Genomic DNA, 27,558 nt, shown 5'->3' with positions numbered 1-27,558 from the left:
TAGATCTGCCTGCTTGACAGCTTACTAGTGACCATGTAGCGACGTACCAGCGATCCTTACCAGGTTGTATCGTTGTCGGGATTGCTGGAGCGTCGCTATGTGTAACGGTACCTTAAGGTTATACTAAATTAAGGATCATTCTGTGTAAACAGGGCAATTGCTTCAGAGAACAATGGCAGTGTAAACATGCAAATCAATCTATTACTGATTGTTCTGAGCAAGTAGGAAATATGGGCTGCATGTCTAAACGACATGCGTTCTTCCTGTCTGAACAGGCTATTGGAAAGCACAGCACTATACTAAAGCAAGCAGCATATTGGTGGATGCTGTCAGATACAGCCTTGTTCTCCTTTGGTTATGTCTTCAGCCTGTTTACTGACTACTCTGTCTTAGAATTTTGTACCTTTTCTTGTTTCTGACTCGATTATCTCACCACACCTGCCAGCCTGCACCACCGAATAGCAATAGACTTTGGGGCCCTGCCAAGTGGCCCTTGTGTAAGTCCAGATTCCTGTATAGGTGTTAAAGGTTGAAGGCCAGGACAACCCCTTAGATCTGATAAATGGAGTGGCTTGTGCTAAGCCTGTCCCTGGTAACCATTTTTAGATCTGCCAGACTACCACTTACTTAGCCACGTTACAAGTTTGTACTGTGTGTGAAAGCTTTACGCTCTCAGTCTGCTCCCTGCCGCCCTGCCTCAGCTCTCTCCCCTACTCCTGCTTCCTGGCGTGTGGTCAACACATCCCTGGGTATGAGGCTTAGGTCGCGCACGCTCTCCCGGTCTCTTAAAGAGGCAGCGCGCATTTTTCAAAAGTGTTGTTAACCGATGGTATTCTTGTGTGTGTTATTTCTGGCCCCTCTGCCATAGAGAGGACGCCAGAACAACAAGTGTTTCCTATTGCTAGTTCTAGTTTTGTGTTCTGACGTGCCTGTGACCAGTTGTGTCTCTCCCGTGTCCAGCCAGTATCCTGCTTAATACTGTTTGTATTCCTAGACTATCAACGGCTAACTATTCCACACCAGGGACGATATCAGCACTGCCTGTGCAAGTTCCATCCTGTTCAGCCGTCCATCACTCTGTTACCCACAATGATGTCAGCACTGTCTAAGCCAGCTCCGTCCTATCCTGCCGCTTCTCATCTGTCAAGTTCTACGCTACTTGTTATCCCTGTCTGTGCACCAGTTGCACTGGGCCAGCTTCCACGTGTCCAGGGTCTAACTGGGGGTAGCACTTGTGTCCCTCAGTCATTCCAATCCGATCCTGTTTGAGGGGTTTTACTATAGTTACGTGCCCTTCGGAGCCCCCGGACCGTGTTCCCGTGGTTCCACAAAAATAGCAATAAGCGATTATGCACTTCACCATCTGTGCCTCTGCTTCCATTTGTTACAACATGCTCATAAAGAATTGATTGCAGAGCAGACAACTCTTACATTCATTGTGAGCTGTTTGTGCAAAAGGCTGCAATGACAAGCATGCTTACAGGGAGTTCAAGTTATTATCTTACAGTAGATGGCTGCCAGGCTTAAAGGCAATAGAAACCAGTAAAAAAAAAAACTAATCATACCTTTTAATTAGCAAATCACACTTGTTTTGCCTAGGGACGTAATCACTATAGAACAATAAAATGAGCACCGTCTTGTTACACTAAATTTGTTCTAGAATGTTAATAAATTTAGGAACATTTCCCCCTCCCTACAGCTCATCATCTTTATGAAGATGGACTCCCAGTGGATATTCTGATCTAATATCTAATAGTAGATATAATATGTTGAGAAAATTGGAGGCTGCTAACACTGCTGTCCATCCTTTCTGTTCAATATAATACTGGAGATAAAAAGGTTGTTGAGGTAAGAAGAGACTGCTCACACTGCTGTCTCCCCTGTCTATCTGATTTAATATTGGAGATACCAGAGGCGCTGAAGTGATGTGAAGGTGCTAACACCGCTATCCACCCTGTCTTTCTGATGATAAACTGAAGATACTAGGGGTGCTAAGGTAAGAAGATGCTGCTCACACAGTTATCTACCCTATCTTTCTAAATGTAGTATGACTTCTGTGACTTGGAGATAGCCTGTACTATGTCCTGTTAAGCTATCTCTAGGTCATAGAAGCAGAGTTTCCTACTGAACATTATCACAGGCACCTGTGCTATTAACATTATCGGACAGGTTTCTTTCTGATATTTTGATGCACTATAATGACTACCTTCATAAACAAAATAGTGACTAGTTAATTAAAGGTATTTAGTATTTTTTATGATATTTTCTTTATTTACTTCTTATTTTTGGAGAACAACTTCCAGGATCAGAAAAAAACATGTCCTGTGTAATACAGACTTGTTATCATCTGTACAAATATGACATGATGAATAATCATCCTGTATTCATTTTATTCTAAAGTGTATTTTTAACTTTTTTTCAGAATATATAGTGAAATTACAGCCCAGTCCTGTTTTCCTGAAAACCTCTAAGTTTAACTCATGTTTTAGTATGCATATCTTTAGGTTTTTCAGTCTGTTTGCACCATGTGTATATAAAAGGTGTGGCCTGCCTTGTCTATGTGCTGGACATTATATTGATGTGGTCTCCCATGGCTGTGTGTCTACTAGCTGGGCCCAATTCTTCTCAGCCCTTATCCACATGCATGTCACTTGACAAACGGTAAGCTTTTTAATATTAGAGTTAGGACTCTCCCAATTAGGGTCACCGTAAAGCCGTGGGATGGCTTTTGCATTTGTTTTTATAATAAAACATGTTAGCTAAGTACCCTATGTTATTTTCATGCATTATTGCTGTTTGTTTATTTACTACAGGGTATTCAATCATTCTGTTTCTGTCTTTGTTTTCTTCTGTTCAGTAGCCAGTGTGAATGTGTGCTTACATGCTGCATGCACACCAGTTTATATCCTAGGTTATATCTTTAGTTTTTTTCCATTCTGTTTGCATCATGTGCTTATAAAGGGGTGGCCTGCCTTTTCTTTGAGCTGGACATTATATTGATGCGGTTCCCTGTGTCTACTAGCTGGATCCCGTCCTTATACACATGCATGTCACTTGGCAAATGGTAAGATTTTTAATATTAGAGTTAGGACTGTCCCAATTACTGTTACCGTGAAGTGGTGGGATGGCTTTTGCATTTTTTTATGAAAAAATCATGTTAACTAAGTGCCCTACGTAATTTTCATGCACTATTTCTGTTTGTTAATTTACTGCAGGTTATTCAATCATTCTGTTTTTGTCTTTGTTTTTTTATAATACAGTGGGTCTGTTTTTTTCTACTTTATTTTAAAGGGGTTGGGCACATTGTTTTGTTTTCACAGCTTACAATCCAACTAGAATTTCTATCCATAAAATGGCTGCTGATGGAGGAGTATGTGACTGAATGAGTACATCACGGCAAACAGAAGGACAATAATTCAAAAAACAAACAAAAAAAGAGGAAACAGCATGTCAGATTACCAATGCACTAGCAGGATGCAGTAGACCCCCAGGATAAAGGCGGGGGCAGCACAGGTGCAAAATACTGATGGAGAAACCACAAGGAGGTATGGTGGCCTAGTATTGAAAATGCACACAGATGAGGCTTGCTAACAAACAATAAAGGACCTGACTGCATCCTACATAAAAATGGAATGCCATAAGAAGATGAAAATTGATGTATAAAAGATGGCATCCACATCAAGGGTCCTTATACCTGCACGTTCCTACACTAATTTCAAAAACAGCTCACAGAAGGACACAGATTCAAAAACCGCACAGAAAAAGAAACAGCCTTACCAACACTAGGTCAGATTACGTGATATCGACCAATACCACATGTAATTTATACATTATTTTTATCTTCCTTCATCTTCCATGTTCCTATTGCATATTTTTCCACCTTTATGAAGGATGCTGCAAGTCCCTTTATTGTTGGTTGGGTGAATTGAGCTGTTTGCCCTTGTGAGGTGCACCTATATAGTACTATGCAGCCCGCCTAATCTAATAATATGGGATTCATCAATAGGCTATAGCCCAGTGACTGTGCATTACACGTACCTGTGTGACTGGTGCCTTATGCAAGCCTCATCTGTGTGTAATTTTAAAACTAGGCAGACAACCCCTCCATGAATTGGTAGCTTTTGAATGGTTTATCCATCAGTATTTTACACTTGTGCTACCCTCACTTTTATCGTGGGGGCTACTGCATGCATTGGTAATCTGCATTGGTAATCTGACCTGGTATTTTTTCAGATCAAAACGGAATGTCCAAATATACATAAAATTGGCACTTCACAACAGATAATCTGCAAAATAGGACTGACATACTACATTGCTGAAAGAAGAGATCCAGAAAAATTAAAAATAAACTAACAGTGCTTTTTTATTATTATTATTATTATTATTATTATTAAAACCTAATCACATGATTAAAATCATAGACAAAACAATATCAGAGCGCCCTAACTAGGGGGGACACTGAACAATATATTAGAATCCAGCTATGAAAAACCTATCAAGCAGATAAAAGTCAAGTGACTCGCTGGGAAAAAATAAAGAAAAATGCAGTTGCATATAAATAAACAAACAGAGATCAGTATTCCAAAAAAAAAAATAAACGATACTACCTGTTTAAATGAATAGAAGACTGCATTTATTTCAACATGTAAATGATTGTAAAAAGGGACCCTTTTCTGTGGAGTCTTCTATGTGGGAGGCTCTTGAATAATACCAGTGATGGTGGAGCACTCCTGCCTTGGCTGCCTTATCCCCTGATGAGTCCTTCTAGGATGAAACACGTTGGGAGGTGGTCCTCTCTTGGATTGGCAAATTGAATTTTATTCCTGGCATGGATACTTGCCTTCATGGGTTCTTGTCTACTGCTCCATAGGAGGTTCTTTCCATCGTCTACAGATCTGGTGAGATTGTTCCAAATTCCTTTTAAATGGATCTGCTTTGGGTATTTTGAGACATAGAGGGGTAAATGCATCAGTTGTACTGATAGGTCTACAAGTTCCCTTATGTCATACTAGGTTTTCTGTATGGCATTGCCAGTTGTACTGGTAGTATTTTTGGATTATAATCTGTCCCCAATTTTGGCACATTCATGTCTGGCTGCTTTTCTTGGGAGTTCTGATTTCTATGTGTATTGTATCGCGACATTTTAATGATTAATATTAAATGTTAAGTTTTAGGTTCCCTATTTCATTTACACCATATCACTGCTGAAGCACACCGATGGCCCGATATATCAAGACTGGCATTCTTCACTCTGATCTTGATGATGATGTATACTGTAATAAGATGCTCCTGACTCATGAAGTGGTGTACACCTCTATGTGCCCCTCAGCACAAATCCTACTCCAGTCCCTGTTGGAGTAAGATTTGTGGCATAGTGAATGCTGCTACTTGTCATGAATTTGATAAAGCGAGCCACCACACATCCATTCCATCCAACCGCCAACAGAGAGGCCCTCTTTGTCGTAACTGGGAAAAATGGCTTGAGAATGCCAAAAATCACAACATTTTAGAGCAATTTTCATTTTATGCCAGTATACTAGCATAAATGTTTTGATGAATTGTGTTCTCAGTCTTTCACTAATACTGCTGTAAATTCTCTATATACAAATATATTTTTTTTTTGCATCTAAAATACAAAGGAAATATGACATTTTTAACTTTAGGCCTTTTAGGGTTTATTTCTTCTTCAACTTGATTATCTGTTCACAATAACAGAAATTTAAACCAGGGGTGTCCAAACTTTTACATGACACTGTATATATGTAGACTGTTTTCCTAAAAAAAAGTTTGTAGATGTGATTTAAATATTGTATAAATACAATGGAGATTAGTGAAATCAAAATGTGTTTTTAAGCTATTACAGATTATTGATATGGCATATCGCTAGTGAATGTGATGACGTGCTAATTTTGGTGTGTATGATCACTAATCTCAATTCCACACATTTTTTTTAGAGAATTGTAACATAGCTCTATTTAAAACAGATCTGTAACCAAATGTCACCATACAAACTGCATATAATTTTATGTTGAACTCTTAAACCTCATGATGCTGGTATAAACAGTTTGAAAATTCATTTCAGAATGGCTGTAAATAGTATTAATTGATGGCAATATTGAATGTACTTGGGCTCAAGGACTCTCTCTTTCTCAAAATGGACTCAATATTATACAGTCATTGTGGTATGAATTTTCAAAGTAAGCACATCAGCCTCATCATGTCTAAGAGATCTATACATAAATGTATTAAATAAATAGTGTACAACTTGATGACATGTCCACTTAAAGTAAAGAGGCTGTGCTATATTTTATATTTTCCAGTACGACAGACAGATGGAAGGACAAAAAAAAGCTGCAAAAAAACTAGTGTTCAACTAATGCTAATAACTTTGTTTCAATGATTAATGATGATCCCAGCAGTTGGACCCCAAGTAAGTGGTGGAATTTTTTTGTGATATGTCATCACTTGCTACAGTTGGAAAACTCTTGTGTAAGGCTAGGTTCACATTAGCGTTTGAGTCCGCAGGGTATCGTCTGCATCCATAAATGCATGCAAAAATGCATGCAAACGCATGTTTATGCAACATTTTTATCCGCATCATCTTACGCATGACACCAAAAAATGCGGCGTTTGCATGCATTTGTATGCATTTTTGCATGCGTTTGAGTTGTTTATCTGCATGCGTTAGAAATTTCCAATGTGTTGCAGTAGCTTGTCCTTGACATCAGACACCCAGTAGGCGTGTCTCATGGTATTTCTATATATATAAACACACTGCACTGATGAAATCTTCGTCTTTGGCTGCTGTATCTAGCTGCAAGATGGATCTTGACCTTGACAGCTTCCTAGAAGATCTGGATTTACAACTAAAATTGACAGTTGCCTTTGCTTTTGCTTGTCAAAAGCAAAGAAGAAGACAAAGACGGAGAAGACGTCGTCATCACTATTGGCAACAACCCATCCTTGAACTCCGAGAGAGTCGTTGAGCCTAACACTCTTTGTACACAGAACTGCAGCAAAACCCGGACAAGTTTTTTGACTACACGAGGATGTCGCAACACAGCTTCCATGACTTGCTGCTACATGTCCAAGGATCCATCGCCAGGCAGGACACACAGCTCCATCCATCAATTCCTGCTGAGGAACATCTTCTGGTCACCCTGAGGTACATAATTTGGAAAAAGAAACACCTGTCAGTACTATGATTGCTATAAAAGCCATGTACTGATTTATTTTTTCTCATTTTCTGTTCTACAGATTCCTGGCTACCAGAGAGACCAGGGCCGGACTGGCCATTTGGCAATTCTGGCAAATGCCAGAAGGGCCTGTCTGCTCATGGGCCGCCTTGTCTACTTTGTTGTTAACAGAATTGGTTGTCTCAAGACACCCATACTGTTAAGAGTTGTGACGAAGCACAAAGTTGCTTACTCCGTCACTTACTCCAACAGGCCATGGGAATCATTGGAAATATCGGTCTTTAAGTAAATCTTCCTTTCCTTCAACCAGGGTAATATTAGTAATATATCCATCTGGGGCTTGGGGACAGTGACAGTATGGGCCTGTGTGATTTCAAATGCCAGGGCTGAATATTTTACCCCCAGTCTGTGCCTGGGAGAGACATTATCATCACTCAATTTTCAATTCAGGATTGGAGTGTCCACCCTTTCTGGGATTATTGTAGACACTTTTCGTGCTTTAGTTTACATTCTGCGGCAAGAATTCCTCCCCAATCCACAACTGAACTCTGGTTTGAAAATGCTTCCAAATTCCAGGAAATTTGTAATTTTCCTAACTGTGTGGGAGCTGTGGACGGCAAACACATTAGGATTAAGAAACCTGCTGGAAGTGGAACTTGAATTATAAAAAATACTTTTCCATTGTTCTAATGGCTATTGCAGATGCTGAGTGTAGATTTGTTACCATGAACATTGGCTCATTTGGATGAGGAAATGACTCGCAGACTTTCAAAAACTCTGACATGGCCCCATGTCTGTATGGGAATGATTTTAATTTTCTGCCACCACAACCTCTTCTCAACACTGATGGACTGCCAATGCCTTTTGTTTTAGTTGGGGATGAGGTGTTCCAAATGTGTCCCAACCTCATTAAACCATACTCAAGTCGGAACTTAAATCACACAAAAAAATTTTCAACTACAGACTGACAAGGGCACGAAGAACCGTGGAGTGTGCATTTGGATTGCTGGTATCGAAATGACGCACTTTGTGCACATCCATTAATCTAAAAATTGACAATATTGATGAGGTTGTGAAAGCGTGTGTTCTGCACAACTACATCCTGGTAAAAGAGCAACTAAACATATAACCTGCGGAACCTGTTACATTGCATGATTACCAGTTTCACCCTCTGAGAACCACAGTGGAAGTTGCCCAGATGAGGGATAATTTTGCTGCTTACTTTGTTTCAGATAATGGACGTGTGGCATGGCAAGATGAAATGATTTAAGCAGCTAAATAAAATGTACCTGTTATTTTTAAATTTACCTGTAATGACAAAATTACATACCTGTTATGTTTAAATGTACCTGTAATGTAAAAATGTACATGTAATGTTAAAATTTACCCCTAGTGTTTGCTGAGTTAAATAATAAAATATCTTCCCTCAAAAATAAAGTGTGCTCGTGATGGCGCATAAAGATACAACTAGAACAAGATATAGTGCAAACAAAATACAACTTTTATTTTCCAAACTTTAATAAAAAAGAAGGGTTAAGGTGGGGTTGGGGTGACTGGTTTTTGCATCGGGATTTATGTAAGGGTGAGATGGGGTGGACATTGGGGATGTGGAGCTGTGAGGACTGGGTGGTAGTTGATGAGTAAGGGGTTACAGGGGAAGGGTCTAAAGGGGAGGGGGCAACAGATTGAAGGATTTGATCAGGGATGGCAGTGGAGACATTGGGGATAGATGACAAAGTGGAATCATGAGAATCAATAGACAAATTGGAAAGACCAGACAGAGACACAAGGGAAGGTATTGACAAATTGGTAGGTGAGGGTGGATGTGGTGGGTTCAATGTGGGAATAGTTTTTTGGCTCCTGATTTTTGTCCTTGTGGAAATATTTTTTTTGGACCTCTGTTTTCTTGGCCGAGTGGCCACCACCTCTGTAACAGTCATCTGGCATGGTGCTAGATTGGGCCGCATTGTAGATACTGCTGGCTGCAGGGGTGCTGGACTGGGCAGGGTTGCTGGACTGGCCAGGGGTGCAGGACTTGGCAAGGGTGCTGGAGAGGGCAGGGGTGCTGGAGTGATATCGTTGATACTGCTGGCTGGATGGGTGATGAACTCTGGAGCAGGGTGGATGCTGCCGGCTGCAGGGTTGATGAACTTGGCAGTGTGGTCGCTCTGTGAACTGGAGGTGGTGATGGTGGCGGATAGTTCGGTGCTATGGGAGCTGGAAAATAGATTGGCTGCTGGTAATATCCTCTGGCCTGTTGATTGTAGCTTTGTGACCGCTGCTGGTACTGCTGCTGCAGCAATGCTTGGCTGTAAGTAGCTTGGCAGGCCTGCATGATGTTCAGCTGGAGTTGAGGTGTAAGGTTTTCCGACATGCTCTGCTCTATTGCATAAAAAAATGTTGCGCCGGTTTCTCAAGATAGACTTCCAGGCGGTCAAGGTGTTTGTTGACTTCATTGAACACACTCTTTAATCTGTAGCAATCAACCTAATCCCACCCTGGAAGACCGAGCTTAATTGCATAAACTCAGGCATGCCTGACCTTTCCCTGGCCCTCTGCCGCTGACGAGAAGACACACCAAAAGCAGCAGCAGAGGGCTGGGAGAGGGGAAAACCTGATGGACTGGCTGCCTGTTCTCCAGCCTGTAAAGCCTGCAAGGATGCTCCATCGCTGGTGGATGATTGGGACTGCATCTGTTCAGTGGCTGGTAGATGAGAGGCGCTTCAACAGAGAATGATCTGGGTTAGGTGTTGTGATGCACCAGGTTCTGTGTGGGGAAAAAATAAAACATTATTAAAAAGAAAATAAAACAAAAAAACATACTTACGTTCTCTGAATAAACGCAGGCCTCAGAAAGGCAAGGTTCCGGTGGTACTTGTATTTCCGGAACCTTTGAGCAGAACCACTTTGAACCCGAATCTCCTCTCTCATGTCCTTGTTGAAGCGGTCCTTCATCGAGCGCCAATGGATTTTGATTCGCTTCACTGTGAAGGGGGAAAAAAAATTAATTGGAAAACAATGCACATACATTAACAGGTTCACAGCCGCATAAGACCACATTGCAATACTTACAAAAATCAGTTCTGGCACGTGGCGTGGCACAGTCCCAATAAGCCAGCAGCGATGTTGCCACTTTTTCCCAGAGACATCGAATCATCACATTGTTGGAGTGCTGATGGTCACGGGTGTCCCACAATGGTACTCGCTCTTGCACAAGGTGAATAAGTTGCTTGTTGTCTATATTGAGTGCGGCTTCGTCCCGTTGTGAAACCTATAGATAAAATAGAAAAAAAGAATTTTAAGTAAAACTAAAAAAAATTGTATTACAACTCTGATGAAAAGACTCCTTACACCCTGTCTTTCTTCCTGAGACACATGAACCCAACGACCCTGGGAAGAATCATTTCAACTGGACTGCTCCTGCTCTTCATCACTGGAAGGCACCTGTACATAAAATACATGATTTAACACATTTGTAGTATTGCCAGTCAATACATACCAATCAGTATAGCAAATGTGATTACATAATCTTTGTCGGGTCCACCCTAGGAAGAAGTAAGTTCTTTGCTTGAGGACATTTTGAAGAGCAGGCAGCAGTCAAGTGAAACACTACAGAAAAGAACAGAGAAGAAAAAATAAACTTGTAAAGATCCAAAAACAATGTAGACAAAAAAAAACCATGGACACCAATACTTACATTACAGACAGTAGTCCAACAGCACAGCAGTCAGCACAGGCCAGGAACAGATGGCAGCACCAGGAGTTAACCACAGCACCAGGAGACAACCAGGTGACACCCACTGCACCAGAGAGTCGAACAGTCTACAAGGAACAGAATAAGCATTGAGACAGAGATTTACAAAGCTTCTATACCTACATAGACAGTGTTGTCCTCACCACAATAGAAAGCAGCACCAGGAGACAAGCAGGAGAAAACCACTGCAGACATTTTCAAAGCTTCTATACTTACATAGCCAGTGTTGTGGTATCGTCCAGAGTCCAGAGAGTTATGGCCTTGCAGTGTCCATACTTCCTTTTATAGAGCTATCAATTAGCAGGTGGTTGAATCACTCCCTGGACCAACTCATTAAAAAAAAGCATGTGTATTTAATGCATGTGCATACACATGTCCTTGCATATGCATGCGTTCCCATAGACAGTAAGGCATTTTTGATACACTCATCCGCATGCGCATAACTGCGCATATTTGACAGATTTTTGCCGCTTCCAAAAATGCAATATGTTGCGTTCGCCGGACCCCGCTGCACACCAAAAAGCATTGCATGCGTATGCTGACGCATGCAAACAGATGCAAATGCATGCCCCTGCCCCTGTGTACACCATGTTAAAAATAGGTTCACATGATGCATTCAGATCGCTGCGGATGAAACGCTGTGCACACAGACTAAATGTGAAACCAGCCTAAGAAGAACAAAATTGCTACCAGTAAAGAAAGGGATTTCTGGCAGTAAGGAATTGTTTGTCATTAGGTGATGATAGTTATTGGTTAATACTTACTGTATATAATTCATATAAGAAGTGGCTTCATTTAGTTATAATTTTATATTACAATTATAGGCTTCATTGACCCATGAATTATAGCTGATACTATGAATGCTATGAAAACAATTAAACAACTACTTTACTTCCTGTGGATCAATACAGAAGGAGATTGTAAAATTGAGAATGTGAAAGTACCTGCCTGACATGGTACATTCTATAGAATGTGCAGTCACATTGTGTTAAATTTACACTATTGCATTAATAGCATTGATAGCTTAAGAAATAGCAGCACAACAATGTTGACTTGAGTATTGCGTACTCGCATGCATAAGCTTAGCTATACATACAAGCAAAGCAGCAGATCACTAAAGAGGGCTTCACACATAGCGATATCGCTAGCAATATCGCTAAAGTATCACCGATTTTGTGACGCAGCAGCGATATTGCTTGCAATATCGCTAAATGTGATACTTACCTCCGACCGGCTCCACCGCTGGCTATCGCTGATCGCGCGAGAAAGTACATGGCTGTTTCTCATTGGCCGATTCCTGCTGGGCTTCCTGCTGGCACTGACGAGCGAAGCGTGGACACGGGTGGGAGGACGTCTTCATTGCCGCGTCTGACAGGTAAGTAACGACCGCCGACCGCTGCTACGTCGCTGGTGAGATCTGCCTGTTTGGCAGCTCACTAGCGACCATTTAGCGATGCATCAGCAATCCTGACCGAGTTGTATCTTGGTCGGGATCGCTGGTGCATCGCTAAATGTGACGGGACTCTAAGAGAGGTGGAACGAATGGGGGCCCACACTGATACACTTAGAATGCAATCAATCAGAAGAATGAGGAAAAGCAAAAGTAAGAGGGAGCAGCATTCTCATACTGTGTCTTACTTCGCTTGCATGCACTTTGGAGAACCATCCTTCCTGACTGTTTTGGCTACCTGAGTAAATAAGTATGTCAGAGTTGGGGGCATCACTCACTCTATACTGCGGAAAGCATGGAGCTGAGCATTGGGGTCTAAGGACTAGTTGCTGTAGCTGAGCTGGGTTGTGTCGATTAGCCTGTTAAGAGAAATGCACAAGCAGCATATTTCCAGTGGCTATTCTGTGGGATGTGTGAGTGTAAAATATACACTGGAATACAGTACCAGCTAAGTAGATGATATTCTAAAATCCTCATCTATACATTAAAAAAAATGTTCATAATGCTGCACTGGTTACACCATTATTGGTACTGTAACATTACCTGGATTAAAATCTAACGACCAAGTTTCCATCAATCTCCAATCATGAATGCTTTGAAAGTCTACTCAGGTCTATAGACCTTCTCATCAAGTCTTTTGGATAGTGTTTAATGTGGTTTTATAATAATGTAATACTCCTTAGACTAGACCAAAAAAAGTGCAAGTCATGTGTGCAACCAATCACTGGCTGCAGTGGTTGAATGCTCATGTGGCCACAAAAATAAGTCCCCAGAGCTGAGTATCGAGCCTCTTTAAAATAATGGGTTTAGCTCATATTCTGAAAAACAAATGTATGATATAGAAGATTTCATATTTCACAAATGCTAAAAATATACCTCAACTGCATGGCATAGAAATTTTGACACATGTTGCATACAATGGAAAAAACCTATTTCAGTTAACATTCCAACAAAAGTTCAATAGAGCTACTAACCCAAGCACTCTTTAATATGATGATGATGCTGTTTGTATTCGTACGCGTATCTACACAGCAAAGCTGACGAGTAAGCGTAGAGAGCGGATAGTTTACGATAGTAATTGTTAAACAGTATTAAATAATTACTTCCCAATTCATAATGTGGTGTCAGTTTTGTGTGAAAATAGATTTAATCAAGTGTGCCAATACAGCCTATTTTTAAATCTGCACATATAACAGTTATCACCCTAATGATGAACCACCAAGGCTCTCTACTTTCCACAGCCACTGGAAACATCCTACAGTAGTTCTAATGCTGTTGGTCAAGCATGTTCAGATCACTTAATGACCCTTGGTAATAAAGCATTTGACAGCTGGATTGTAGCACAAGTCAGTTATGTCATCACTCACAGCTTCTATCACCACCACTGATGGTGATTAATTTGAGGGTGGTGCTAGAAGCTGTAGCGCAGCACTGGTGTCACTCACTGCTTCTAACTCCACCCTTGAAAACATCTTGTTTTACAGTTAGAAGATGCTTCTGAGATAACAGCAGAGTGCTGGTGCTGCACTCACCTCTCCTGCAGCATCTAACACCATGGATCAAGGACACCTCCAGAGGGTGTCAATGCAATACGCTGTAGTAGGTAACTTTAGCGCTGCTCATGATGACATCCTGTTCCAGGAGGGGGGAGAGACAGTGCAGAGAAGTGATTGCAGGCCAAGCCTCCTATGACGTCACATTGGAGACTGCTCTCAAAACGATGCACTACCGTGAGTGCAGTAAAAATAAGACACATTCAGGTATTAGCACGATGGCGAGAAGTGTAGGGCATTGTCTAATAAAGCAAATTACAAAAGTGGTTAGGGTGTAAATATAGATATTTAAAAAGAACGGTTTAGGTGTCAGACCAACCCTTCAATTTGAGACAGACTTTTAGTGCATTTTCAGCTTTCATTCTCTCCCCCAATACACCAGTCTCCAGCATGAAAACTGATATATATAAATATATAAGCCATTTTGATTTTGTTTTTAGGATTTTGTTTTTATCCTGTTCATTTTGTAGTAACAATTATCTATAACTTTGTTACGTGAATTAGTATGGTTGAGGTGATGTAAAATGTATATTGCATTTGTTTAGCTACATTGCAATTTAATAAAAATGAAACTTTAAAAAAAGTCACCATATTCTGAGAGCACTGACTTTTTTATGTTGCAAGCATAAGGACTTGTTTTTCTCAGATGAGCTTTTACTAGTACAATATTAACCCCTTTACCCCCAAGGTGGCTTTCACATTAATAACCATGTCAATGTTACAATCCTGACCAGTGTCATTTTATGAAGTAATAACTCTGGAACGCTTCAATGGATCCCACTAATTCTGAGACTGTTTTTTCATGACATATTGTACTTTATGATAGTGGTAAATTTTTTTTCGATATTTCTTGTGTTTGTTTTTGAAAAAAATGGAAATTTGGTGAAAATATGGAAAATTTAGACATTTTCAAACTTTGAATTATTATGCCCTTAAGTCAGAGCGATATGTCACACAAAATACTTAATAAATAACATTTTCCACTTGTCTACTTTACATCAGCACAATTGTTGAAACCACATTTTTTTGTTAGGAAGTTATAAGGGTTAAAATTTGACCAGAGATTTCTCTTTTTCCCAAGAAAATTTGTAAAACCATTTTTTAGGGACCACCTCGCATTTGAATTAACTTTAAGGGGTTTATATGATAGAAAATACCCAAAAGTGACACCATTTTAAAAACTGCACCCTGCAAGGTGCTCAAAACCACATTCAATAAGTTTATTAATCCGTCAGGTGCTTCACAAGAATTCTTTGATTGTAAAAAAAATGAACAGGGAAAAATGCAAAGTACTACATCTGGGCAATAAAAATGAAAAGAGCATATACAGAATGGGAGGAATAGGCCTAAGCAACAGCACATGTGAAAAAGACTTGGGTATACTAATAGATCGCAGACTGAATATGAGTCAACAGTGTGATGCAGCAGCAAAAAAGGCAAATGCAATTCTAGGATGTATTAACAGAAGCATACAGTCTAGATCACGTGAAGTCATTATTTCCCTCTACTCCTCTTTGATCAGACCTCATCTGGAATATTGTGTCCAGTTTTGGGCACCACATTTTAAAAAAGACATCAACAAACTGGAGCAAGTTCAGAAAAGGGCAACCAGAATGGTGACCGGTCTGCAAACCCTGTCTTATGAGGAAAGGTTGCAGGATTTGGGATTGTTTAGTTTGCAAGAGAGAAGACTGAGAGGAGACTTAATAGCTGTCTACAAATATCTAAACGGCTGTTACATTGTAGAAGGATCAACTTTATTCTCATTTGCACAAGGAAAGACTAGAAACAATGGGATGAAACTGAATGGGAGGAGACACAGATTAGATATTAGAAAAAACTTTTTGACAGTTAGAGTGATCAATGAGTGGAACAAGCTGCCACGAGAAGTGGTGAGGTCTCCTTCAATGGAAGTCTTCAAACAGAGGCTGGACAGACATCTGACTGGGATGATTTAGCAAATCCTGCTTTGAGCAGGGGGTTGGACCAGATGGCCCAGGAGGTCCCTTCCAACTCTACAATTCTATGATTCTATGATTCTATGAACATTGAACTTTTTTCACAAAAAAATTTATTTTAGACCCAAATGTTTTAATTTTTACAAGGGTAGCAGAAAAAAATGGAGCCCATATTTTGTTATGCAATTTTTCCTGAGCATGGCGATACCCCATATGTGAGGGAAAACCACTGTTTGGGCACACGACAGAGCTTGGAAGGGAAGGAGCGCCATTTAACTTTTTGAATGCAAAATTTGCTGGAACAATTTGCGGATGCCGTGTTGTGTTTGGAGAGCCCCTGATGTGCCTAAACAGTGAAAATCCCCTACAAATGACATCATTCTGGAAACTAGACCCCTCAGGGAACTGATTTAGATGTGTCATAAGCACATTGAGCCTTCAGGTGCTTCACAGAAGTTTATAACGTTGAGCTGTGAAATTAAAAATATCACATTTTTCCCCACAAAAATGTTATTTTTGCCCCAAATGTTGCATTTTCATAAGGGTAACAGGAGAAATTGCACAATACCATTTGTAGTGCAATTTCTCCTGAGTACACCAATACCCCATATGAGGGAGAAAACAATTTTTTGGGCACATGGCAGCTACGTTCCTCCCGAATCTCTCCATTTGGCTAAGCAGTACTGTACAGCCACATATGGGGTATTGTCACATTCAGTAGAAATTGTGGGTCAAATTATGGTGCCATTTTTACCTACTTCTCGTGAAAATGTGAAATCTGGGACTAAATCAAAATTTTGGTGGTAAAAATGTAGTTATATTCGTTTCACTGCCCAATGGTATAAAATTCTGTGACATTCCAGGAGTGTCAATATGATCACTGCACCCCTAGATTAATTTGTTGAGAGGTGCAGTTTGCAAAATGGGATCACTTATGGAGGTTCTGCTGTTCTGGCAACTCAAGGGCTCTACCAGTGGGTCATCGCACTCGCACACCATAGCAGTAAAATCTGCAGTATACTAGGGTGCTCCTTCCTTTCTGAGCTTTGCACTGTGCCTGAAAAATATTTCCCTTTACATGTAGGGTAATAAAAATAATCTTTATATAGCACTAACATATTCCACAGTGCTTTACAGTTTTTTGCACACATTATCATCACTGTCCCCAATGGGGCTCGCAATCTATATTCCCTATCAGTATGTCTTTGGAATGTGGGAGGAAACCAGAGTACCAGGAGGAAACCCAGCAAACACGGGGAGAACATACAAACTCCTTGCAGATGTTGTCCTTGGTGGGATTCGAAACCAAGACTCCAGCGCTATCCACTGAGCCACCGTGTTGGCCAGGATATTAGTGCACTCAGGAACACATGGACCTCAGTTTGTTGTAAAACAATTTTTGTTGGCTGAGTGTACTGGGGTGCATATTTAGTGCTGGGCAGCCTGCCTGATATAATATTATGGGTGTCATAATATTATGATAATATGGTACTAAATACTAATACAAACATACAAACATTCAATTAATAGGTGGAGAGAAAGATAGGTGAGTTGCTAGCAGAAGCAGTTCCAGCCCGATTGATCAATCATATGGTGTAGCTGGAATCTGTACTTTCACAGTTGAATAACAATTGCACATTTTTTTTTATTCTCAATATATGAGAAAGCCGTGCTCTGGCAGCACAATATTCTTTACAGAAAGAAAAATCTGATATCAGTGTCGGCTAGATATGATATACTTGCCTGTCTCAAATGACTGTACTGTTTTTTCATTTTTTATATAAACATTTTTGTGAAAAAATAATTGCTTATTTTTTTGTTTTGTTTTTTTTAATGCAAAAGAAAATTCCCCAAACATTTAACTGCAACTTTTCTACCTCACAAAGTGCATTGGTCACACACAAATTTTTTTTTAGCACTGGTCAAGGTTAACATTGCCACACCAATCGATTGCCATGTTGTAGAGGCTGGCTTTTTAAATACCTTGCATTTCCACCCCATCTCACTCCAGTTCTTAACCCCTTTAAGCCACTGTCACTATTGATGACAGCATCTAAAGGGTTAAACTCCTGAGATTGGAGCTAACTATGATTGCACCAATTTACTCTGGATTTCCAGCTGCAAAACACAGCCTGCACCTATGGTAGATGCACACTTTCACCATGTAGGTATTGAAAATCACATAAAGACATAAAGCCAGCTCACCGACTTCCAAAGGGAGCAAGGAACACCATCCTGTGGTGGCCAATCCAATGAAGAAAATAGAAAAAAATCCAGCTCCACGAGAAAATGTCATTTCCAAATTTATTCCAACATGGATATAAAACAATTCAGCTCTAGGACTGCATCAGCTCAGACAGGAGAGACATAAGCGACGCGTTTCGATCGCTACATGCGATCTTTATCAAAACTCGATTCCCCGCCACACATGATTCACGGCTGTTTTTCTGCCACTAAACATGAAGGGATTGCTATGTTGGCTACTAGCATTACTGTTATAAGCCAGCCGCATCACATCATCAGGTCTTTATAAGACCCGGTAACACGATGCTTGCCACACTGTAGCCGGAAATAGTGTAGAGAGAGCAGCTGTAGAAAGGAACGTGAGCATTATAGGCCTTGCTGGTGAAAAATCTACAAAAGCTACATACTGTATATTCTATTCAATACTGCTGTTAGCTGTACTATGTAGTGTAGGGATAGATAGCTGCTGGAGAAGGGACAGAAGTGGATTACAGGCATTGCTACAGAAAACAAAAAAAAAAATCTTCATTGCAGAGTATAAGATCAGCGATCAGGGCAGGTAAAGTTGATGTCCCATCATGGGACAATGTAAAAGAGTTTAAAAAAAATATTAAAAACTGTAAAAAAACATCAAATAAAAATCATTAAATAAAGTACAAAAAATATTAATACAAATATTAATCAAATAAATACATTTATTTATGTAAAAAAGTACACATATTTGATATCACCGCGTCCATAATGACCTGTCCTATAAAGCTGTTCCACTATTTAACCTCTTCAGTGAACAACGTAAACTTAAAAAATAAAAAACTAGGCAAAAAACTATGCTTTATCATCAGAGTGCTGAACAAAAAGTTGAATAAAACGTGATACAAAAAAATTAAATAAAAATGGTATCACTGAAAACATCATCTTATCCCACAAAAAACAAGAGGGTCCAGTCGCCACAGAGGTACTGCACCTCATCCAGAGGTGTGGTATCCCACTCTCAGGTAAGGAGGGAGCACCACCCAACACTCGCACCCAACACACACCAGTTTAGTCAGGGCATCTGGGTGTACCCTTAGGGAGGATGGCCTCATCCCAGGCTGGCTAGGAGAGGGTGTTGGGGAGTGAGTTGGGAAGGTAGGGGAAATGGGAGGAGCTTAAGGGAGTGACAGTTGGTGGGAGGAGTTAGTGCTGAGGTAAGGAGATTGTTCTGGAAAGATTCAGTCAGTCAGAGGGGAGTGAGAGAAGGAGTGAGGGCTGACAGAGTCTGAGGAGAGTTGGTGAGGAGAAGGAGAACTACTGCAGTAGGAAGAGCTAGAGAGAGATTTGTGAGGGGAGCCTGAAGGAAGCACCTTGGAGGACAGAAGGGGTCCTTGGGGCACGGGATGTGCAGAAGCCACCTGTGGGGCCCATATCCAGAAGTGGAGGGACCAGGTTTCAGTGGGGGAACCGGCACCTAAGACTAGTGGAGGACTACAATAGTCAGCTAGCAAGCCAGAGGCTGGGGTAACTGTACATACCTCAGCAACAACCACATTCATTCACCAAAAAGGCAGCCATATAGGAGCAAGGGGACTCAGAGGATGTCGCCCAACAAGGTCCACAGCTGCCAGCTTGGGGACACTGTTTGTGAAGGTGCTGGGCAGAAGAATTGGAAATCAATGCAATGAGATGGCCAGGAGGGTAACCACAGAAAGGAGTCCTGGAAAGGTGTTTCCCAATCTATCTGGGATTTTGCTGGACCCCTCACCTGGAGAACATGGCACTAAGCAGTCATCTGTGCACAAGGGAACTGTGAGTAAAATATTTGAAACTGCACCCTGCTGTGTCATCTGTGAAATTCACGTCTCACCTGCCTTGCACCTCATATGGGGTATTTCTACATTCTGCAGGACTTGTGGGACAAATTTTGGTGCCATATTTAGCAATTTCCCAGCGTGAAAATTTAAAATCTAGAGCTAAAAACAAAGTTTGATGGTAGAAATCTAATTATTTTTAATTCATCGCCAAATGGTATAAATTTATGTGAGACACATGTAGTGTCAACATACTCATTACATCCCTAGATAAATTCATTGAGGGTGTAGTTTGTAAATGGGGTCAATTTTGAGAGGTTCTGCTGTTCTAGAACCTCAGGGGGTCTACCAATATGACATTGCACCATCAAACCAGTCCTACAAAATCTGAACTACGATGCGGCACTTCTTCCCTTCTGAGCTTTGATCTGTGCCTCTAAAGTAGTTTTAAGCCACATATGGGGTATCAATGTATTCAGAAGAAAGTGCACATCAAATTTTGAGATCCATTTGCTCCTGCTATCCTTGTAGAAATTAAAAAAATTTGGAACTAAAACAATTTTTTGATGTAAAAAATATATTTTTTTCATTTTCACAGATCAACGTAGTAAAATTCTGCGAAGAACCTGTGGAGCCTAAGCATTGAATGCAAGGCCCGCCCTGCCACAAAGTCGAATGCACCCAAATAAGCCATTGAACCCACCTACTGGATGGCCACAGGAAAACCAAGTTCACATTATTCATTTGGTTCTACCATACTGTTAGCCTATGCAATGAATGCAAGGCCCGCCCTGCCACAAAGTCACATGCACCCCAATAGGCCTTTGAACACACATACTGGATGGCCACAGGAAAACCAAGTTCTCATTATTCTTTTGGTATTGCCATACTGTTAGCCTATGCATTGAATGCAAGGACTGCCCTGCACCAAATATATACACACCCCAATAAGCCTTTGAACCCACGTTCTGGATGGTCATATGAAACAAAAGTTCCCATTATTTTTCATTTGGTACCGCCATATTGTTAGCCTATGCATTGAATGCAAGGCCCACCCTGCCATAAAGTCATGTGCACCCCAATAAGTATTTGAACCCACGTACTAGATGGCCACAGGAAAACAAAGTTCACATTATTCTTTTGGTACTGCCATACTGTTAGCCTATGCATTGAATGCAAGGTCTGCCCTGCACCAAATTCACATGCACCCCAATAAGCCTTTGAACCCACATACTGGATGGCCACATGCAACCATAGTTCCAGTATTCACTTGGTACATCCATGTTGTATGGTTATGCATGGAATGCAAGGCCTGCCCTGCACCAAATTTACATGCACCACAATAACCCTTGGAACAGATGTAGAATGGGCCTCCTGAAAACAATGTTCCCATTATTAGGAAGTGGGTCTCCCATAGTGTTTGCCTATGCATTGAATGCAAGGCCTGCCAAAAATTAGGAGGTACTCCAATGCCCCTTGAAAGAGACGTGGAGGAAGGCCTTATTAAAAATGTTCCCATTATAAAGGAGCGGGTCTCCTTTAGTTGGAATTCCCATACACTAAGTGTATGGGCTGACAAACATTTCCCCCTGTGGGGTACTTATTTTTTAAATTTTCTGACGGACATCATAAACACCCTTTCAAAAAACTAGAGTGGCTGTAGCAGCACGGAAGATGTTCACCCTCCTGTTCTAGTGGTGGTGGTCTGGTGGATGATGACGATGAGGACAAGGATGAAGAGAAGGAGGAGGATGACAACAAATAGCAAAAATCAGGAAGCATTTACCCATGTGTGGGTGTGAAGAGGTGCATGGGAATGCACCTCCTAAAAAAAGACACTGTATTGGAGGTTATGGTTCTCTGTTATCATTCAGTGGTGTAGAGAAGTCTGGCCCAATCCAGCCCTTATTCATTTTTATAAGAGTCAGCTTAGCTGCATTTTCAGTTGACAGGCAAATGCACTTATCAGTTATAATTCCACCAGCAGCACTAAAAACCCGCTCTGACAAAACACTAGCAGCAGGGCAGGCCAGGACCTCCAAGGCCTAGAGAGCCAGTTCATGCCACATGTCCAGCTTGGATACCCAATAACTAAAAGGTACAGAGGAATCACGGAGGATGTTGGTACGATCAGCAAGGTACTCCCTCAGCATCTTCCAAAACATTCCATTAGTTGTGACATTACCCCGTGCCTCAGGGCCAGTGCGATGGGAGGGTCTCAGAAAACTCTCCCAGAACTTTGCCAGTGTTCCCCTGCCTCTGCTGGATTGGAATTGTGTCTCTCTTGCCTGTACTCCTTTGTTGTCCAACGAACTGTGACTTCTGCCGCCAGCATTTTCAGATGGAAATTTTTTTAATGATTCCGCAGCAAGGGGCCTCCGGTACTGCACCATTTTAATAGGCCTGTCTGCCTCTGGAAGAAGAGATTAAAAGTTCTCCTTGTAGCGTGGGTCTAGAAGTGTCACCAACCAGTAATGAGTGTCACCGTAAATTTTCATAATGCGAGCGTCATGTGAAAGGCAGCGCAACATAAAGTCAGCCATGTGTGCCAAACTGGTAACCGGTAAGCCTTCCATGTCCTCACCAAAAGGACGACTGACCATGGTGTCCTCCTCCTCCTCTCTGTCCTCAGGTCATCCATGCTGAACAGACGGTATGACAGTTGTGCTTGTAGTACCATCTATAGCCCATGAAAGTAGCTCCTGTTCTTCCTCCTCCTCCTCTTCCTCTTTGTCAACCAGTCCACATTGGGATGACATGAGGCTGGGCTGTGTGTAATCACCCTGTAAGGTTCCTTGCTCCATGTCCTTGTGCTTCACCTGCAATGCATCCTCTTTCATTTTGAGCAGAGAGCTTTTCAGAATGCAGAGAAGCAGGATGGTGACGCTAATTATGGCATCATCGCCGCTCACCATCTTGGTGGATTTCTCAAAGTTTTGAAGTATGGTACATATGTCTGACATCCATGTCCACTCCTGAGGTCTTTTGTGTGGAGTCTGACCTGAATAACGACAGCCTTGTTGATGTTGGTAGTCAACAACTGCCCTCTTCTGCTCACAAATCCTTTACGACATATGCAGTGTAGATTTCCAACACGTGGGGATATCACACACCAGTCAGTGAGCCGGAAGCTGCAAATGCTGCTGAAGCACAGCTAGGGTGGCAGAAGCCGGAGTGGACTTTCTAAAATGGGCGCATAGGTGGCATACTTTCACAAGCAGATCCGGCAGCTCTGAGTAGCTTTTGAGAAACCGTTGAACAGCGAGGTTAAGCACATTGGTCAGGCATGGTATGTGTGTGAGCTTGCCTTGCCTCAGAGCCTCCACCAGGTTCCGGCCATTGTCACACACAACTATGCCTGGCTGTAGGTACAGCGGTGTCAGCCACACATCTGCCTGCTCTTTCAGAGCTGTCCACAACTCTTCAGCACTGTGCGGTTTGCCAACTAAGGATATTAGCTTCAGTACAGCCTGTGGATGCTTTGCTGAGGCAGTGCTGCAGTGTTTCCAGCTTGTGACTGATATGGTCATTTAGGAGATGGAGGCTGAAGAGGAGGAGGAGGTGCAGGAGCTGTAGACTCTGGGGGCAACCCTGATTGCCGCAGGGACCGCAATCCTCGTTGTCGAGAGGGCGTGTTCCATTCCAAGGTCCATCTGGGCCTCAGCGTCCACTATGTTAACCCAACGTGCCATCAGCGAGATGTAGCATCCATGCTCACAAGCACTTGTCCACGTGTCTGTGGTTAGGTGGACTTTCTCAGTAGCAAGGCACAGGTAATGTTGACGGACACGTGCTTGTGTAATGCCGGGACGGCACACTGGGAGAAATAGTGGCGGCTGGGGACCGAGTACCTTGGGATGGCCACCGCCATCAGGTTGTGGAAAGGTTCCGTCTCCACAAGCCTAAAAGGCAACATTTCGACCGCAAGCAGATGAGAAATGTGTGAATTTAGTACTATGGCCTGAGGGGCGATGGCTGCGTATTTATGCTTGCATTCCAATGACTGGGGTATGGACAACTGATGGCTGCGCTGGGGCAAGGACATGGATGTGATGTGCTTGATGATGGTGGTAGTTGAGTGTGGGCAAAGACAGGTGCAGGTCAGGAGGCATCTTTGCATGCACTGTGGACAGGGGATTGGCTTGCAAGCACAACAGTTGAAGAAGCAGTGCTTTCACCCACAGATACTGGTCCTGGAGTATGGGGTATGGCCCACAAAGTCAGGTGCTTTGCTGCCTTGTGCCTGATGATGCTGGTGAAGGTCAAGCTGATAGTTTTACTACCCCTGCTGATGTGGGCATGGCAGGTGGTGCAAATGGCCTGTTTGGGGTTATCGGCAGATTCTTTAAAAACCAACCAGACTAGGAAATATCTAACAGCTGTACTGCAAACTTCCATCGAGCTGATGTTACGAGGAGCCTTCTATCTGTGGCCAACACAGTGCTTCTTCCTGTCTGTTGGGATGCTACACCTGCCTCCCCCTGTGTGCTGCTGTCCTCACTCTGCATGTCCTCCTGCCATTTTGGGTCAGTTACTATATCATCCACCACCTCGGCTTCCACTTCCACACCCTGCTCCTCCTCCTGACTTGCTGACAATTGTGTCTCATCATCGTTCACCTCTTGTGACACGTTCCCACCATTGCCTTCGTGTGACCGTGGCTGCTCAAATATTTGGGTATCGCTGCATGTGGTCTTCTCTTGCCCAGCTCAAAGTGAACCGTGCAAGAGGCCTGAATCTATAGATGGAAAACTGAACAGCTCTTCGGAGTGTCCACGTGTGGGATCAGTTGTCTCCGGGCACTTGGCATGGCTGGAGGAAGGAGGATCAGGGTGAGGAATATGCGGTCTAGACTCACAGCTACTCAGACTTGATCGTGTGGAAGACAGGGTGGCAGTGGTGGCAAGCTGACCGGAAGCATTATCCACTTACCAACCTACAACCATTTCACACTGCTTTGGTTTTAAAAGTGATGTCCTGCTGCAGGCCCCTAGTAATTGGGTCATGAAGGTGGGGTGAGAAGATGTGGGTGTTTGTTGAGGCACAATTTCAGCTCGCCCATGGCCTTGGCAACTGCATGCTCCATGACCATCATGTCCACTTCCCTGTCCCTTGCCACGCGCCTTGCTCATTTTAAATGGATTGCAATATTTTCCACATTCACTAGAAATTGCTAAATTGGTAGCGAACTTGCATGTGATCCGGGTGCAGGAAAAGCACACTTTAAAATATTTGGACTGTAGGTAAAAATTTATTTTTGGTTATCAAGCTGGTGTCAATAACTAGGGCAAGACACAGCCAAAAAGGAGAATGCAGGCATGAAATGCCACAATTTGTAGCCCACAGATAGATCAGGCGTCTGACGGAGATACCACACTGTTCAATATGTGGCCTGTATTTATTTATTTTTTACCCCAAAATAGTGTATAAACCTAGAGTAACAGACAGCAAATACAGTAGAATGGAGGCCTGAAATGCCACAATTTGTAGCCCACAGATAGATCAGGTGTCTGACAGAGATACCACACTGTTCAATATGTGGCCTGTATGTTTGTTTTTTTTACAGAAAAATACTGTATTGAATTACAGTAAGACTCAGCAAAAAAAGGAGATTGTAGGCCTGAAGGGTTAATAAAGTTCTTCAATATGGTTTTGATTGAGCACTGTGAGGATTGCTCTTTTTAGAATTGTTTTGGGTATTTGTGATGTGATCCCTAAAAAAATGGTTTAGTAAATTTTGTTGCAAAATGAGAAATCTCATTGAACTTTTAACTCTTCTAGCGTCTTAACAAAAAAAATGTGTGTTTCAAAAATTGTGCTGGTATAAAGTATGCATGTGGGAAATGTTATGCATTACCTATTTTGTGTGATATAACTCTGATCTAAGGGCATAAAAAATTAATTTTGAAAATTGCTAAATTTTTGCCAAATTTCCAAATTTTTCACCAATAAACGCAAGTCAAATCTAAGAAATTTTCACCACTATCATAAAGTGAAATGTCACAAAAAACAGTTTCAGAGTCAGTGGGATCTGTTTATGTATTCCAGAGTTATTACCACTTAAAATGACAATGGTCAGAATTAAAAAGAAATTTGTCCTGGTCATGAAGGTGAAAACAGCCTTGGTGATGAAAGGGCTAATAATGAGAAAAAAAAATATTTTCTCAGGCCCTCCTATACGTGTCTTCCAGTGGGTATTGCCGTCCCTCCTTCTACTTTTTTAGTGCATACGTTTACTAGTGTAGGAGTTCCACTGTTTTTAAAATTCTAAAAAATGTATTTTGAAACCATCTACTTCTACCTCTCTGGACTCGTTATCACTTCCTAACCAACCAGAATCCCATAAAGTCTTCCACTATTTCATTTTTCTTCTCTGCTAGATTTCTAAAACTTTACATGGATACAACAGAATTGTTCATCTTTCCTGCATATCGCTCAATGCCCCCAAAAAGACCTATCCATCAAAGTCATTGGCTGCTCGCTCTTCCCAGTCCTGCAAGCTCATTGCCTCGGGGTAACCTCCTTCAAACTACATATCCAAGCCCTTTCCACTTCCTGCAGGATTAAACTAAAAAAGATTTCCTGAAACAAGAATCTGCAAAAACACTAATGCATGCCCTCATCATCTCCCGCTTTGACTATTGCAACCTACTGTTCTGCAGCCTCCCTTCCAAAACTCTCGCTCCCCTCCAATCTATCCTAAAATCTGCTGCCCACCTAATCCACCAGTCCTTCTATTCACCAACCTCTCCTGTCTGTCAATCCTTTCACTGGCTCCCAATTGCCTAGGTACTGCAGTTCAAAACCCTAACTATGGCATACAAAACCATCCACAACCTGTCTCCTTCATACATCTGTGACCTAGTCTTCTGGTGCTCACCTGTACGCAATCTACGATCCTCACATGATCTCCTTCTCTACTCCCCTCTCCTCTTCCCACAGTCGCATACAAGATTTTTGCCAAGCATCCCCCTATTCTGGAACTCTCTACCCCAACATATCAGACTCTCGTTTTCAGTGGAAACCTTCAAAATCAACCACAAGACCTACCTCTTCCAACAAGCCTACAGTCTGCAATAACCCTCTTTCCACCATACCGCTGCATGACCAGCTCTATCCTCACCTACTGTATCCTCACCCATCCCTTGTAAATGGAACGCCCAGCAGGGCTGGGGGAACTCGGTACCGGGCCTTTCAGGCTCTTTTAAGGAGGAAGGTGTCACGGTGGTGATGGTGACCCGGTCCCTGGCCCGGGGTGTCCAATAAAAAAGATGGAAGTTCAAATGAGGGGGAAGATGGTGGGATAATTAATTGGGAAAAGGGGAATCGTGACGCCACCCGTGGTATTCGGCTAGGGTAGCCGATGCTGCTATGCAGATTCTCTGGGATGGTGGTGGGGCAGCAGCAAAGGTGGTGTAGCTCTCCATGGGCAGAGCTGTGTCCCAGGGCAGTTAAGATGGTACTTGTGAGCTGGTGACGGTGATGGGTGTATACAGTGTATGGCAGGCGAGTTGTAAATGACTCCAAGGACACAGTTAGGTGCAGTTTCTGGTCTTGTGCACAAGATAACCCGCTTGGTACTGTGTCCTCTGAGGGAGGGGTCCAGCAAACTCCCA

This window comes from Dendrobates tinctorius, unplaced genomic scaffold (assembly GCF_039654945.1).
Source record: "Dendrobates tinctorius isolate UK_male_01 unplaced genomic scaffold, ASM3965494v1 ptg000064l, whole genome shotgun sequence".
Classification (NCBI taxonomy): Eukaryota; Metazoa; Chordata; class Amphibia; order Anura; family Dendrobatidae; genus Dendrobates; species Dendrobates tinctorius.
The sequence above is the reverse complement of the archived record's forward strand: the minus strand, read 5'-3'. Positions refer to the sequence as shown.